We start from the raw sequence: 2208 nt of genomic DNA, 5'->3' as shown, positions 1-2208 counted from the left end.
CAGTTGACTACATCATATATTCTAGCTTCTTCCTGTCTCAAGGGGATGGAGGTCTGTACGTCAAAGATGCACACTGTGTTCTAACACAGCAGATTTCTCTCCCTTAATCAACAGCCCTTGGACCCTTTTCCAATGTCTATTGCTTTGAACAGTTCCCAGAACTACCCAGAGAAGAATTGCAACTGGCCAGGATTCACTCCTCCCAGGAAGATAGCTCCAAGGTAGAGCTAAAGCCACAGCCAAAAGCTCTCTTCTGGAAAGACAAGACACCCAGGCCTTGACTATCTCAAAACTCACTGCATTTCATACCTGGGGTTGGTTGGGCCAGAATGGGAGAAAATAAGAGTCATTAGGTTCTTTCTGCTTTTTCCCTTGCTGTGACAGACACTCCACCACAGGGCATGTTAGAAACAAGAGTAGAGACTGAAACTGGGTAGCCTCTTTGGGCCTTAATTTGCTCAAATATAGATCAAATCAGCTGATGAGAGAATGTGGCTCTTACACTGTACAGGTCTATCACATGTTGTCACTGTTAATCTGTCCCACATTTACATGAATGTATATGTAATAATCAGTTACCATTTAGTAATCTAACCTACTCAAATTTGACTGACTCTATAAGTCAAATTCTTTTCTTTTATTTGGTTAAAAATACCATAAAATTACTTTTTACATGCATATATACATTGTATATTTATACAAACACAATACCAAATCTTACATAACTAATTATGGGTGATTTAAATTTTTCTCTAGCTTAGCTTTTATCATACCAAACAGAAGAACCTGAACCCACAACAGTTGAGATGTTCTGTACTTTATTACTGTGTTGCTTGGGAGACAATAGACTATAGAGAAAGGAATATGGCTCTCAAAAAGGTTGGCTGGGTTTGTATCAGGCAGTGGAATCTCTACATGGTCACATTAATTTTGTGGTCTTGAACAATTATTTAAAATTGTCTAGCATCTTTATCAATAGATAGGAATAATATTGCCCACTTTAGGAAGACTCTGTTAAATGGTACATGTGCAGCTGAGACAATTTATCTCTTGGAGTATGATGCTTTTTGATTGGCATGTATATGAGCCAGCCCATATACATTTACCTACCTCACATTATTTTATATAGTCAAATCAAATATTTCAGAGGCCATTAATGTACAACAGAGAAATTACATAATGTGTCTCTGAGGGCCATGAATCAGGCTTTACTAAGGCAGGCTAAAAATTCACAGAGGAATGTGGCCATGTAAACTTGGGGCATTCTATGTTCTCCCTCACACATCATATTAACATGTGAAGATTCAAGATGTCATAAGCAGTTCATAGAAAGTTAAGAAGAATCGCCTTTATGAAGATCCCATTAGGAGAGTTACACCATCATTGTCATAGCAGTGATAGTGGGACCCTGAAGGAAAGGAACAGGCCTTCAGGTCTGAAGAAGAGCTTCATTAGGAGAGACAGATGTCATGGATAGCATGACATGGGCCCTTCAGGAAGAGACAGACCATTCAGTTCTGAAGGACAAAGGCAGTCCATTGCTATTATAGGTTTTGTCCATATCACAGGATCAAGTGTATATGCCAAGTCACAAAATAGAAATTTACTAGATAAAAGTAATGTTATAATTCAAGATTTTCCTGGGCCTAGGTATCAGGGTTGGGCTTATATCTACAAAAGGAAGGAAGACTGTAAGCTAAAAGGAGGCTTGCTTATCAACTCGATCCAGGGATCTACAGAGGACATAGCCTGATCTTTGGTGGAGAGAGAAAGTGACAGCTTGAAGCATCTCTGAGCTAACATAAGTGCTAGAGAAACTTTATTAAAAACAAACAAACAAACAAAAACAAAACAACAAAAACTACTTGCTGAAGAGTTTAATTCAGTTTTCTAACACATCCCATTTCCTAAGACATATCTTAGAACTAATAAATAGTCCTAGAATCATATTTGCAGAGCCCAAAATACACTCCCAGAAACCTTTCTAAGGTCCACAACTTAAAAGAGCCTAGGTTACTATGGGCACAGATAACTCTACCTTCCAGGAGTCCCTGCCTAGGCAAATAGGCTCCTATATAGCGGTTGGGTAGGTCAGTCGGTCTGAATGACACTGACTTCAGAATTACTAGGGGACACTTTGTAAAAATGCATATTCTTTGGCTGCATTCCCAATTGGTTGAGCAAGAGAAGAAGGTCAGAGCTGTGCAT

The sequence above is a fragment of the Mus musculus genome, chromosome 13 (assembly GCF_000001635.26).
Source record: "Mus musculus strain C57BL/6J chromosome 13, GRCm38.p6 C57BL/6J".
Taxonomy (NCBI): domain Eukaryota; kingdom Metazoa; phylum Chordata; class Mammalia; order Rodentia; family Muridae; genus Mus; species Mus musculus.
Note: the sequence above shows the minus strand (reverse complement) of the source record.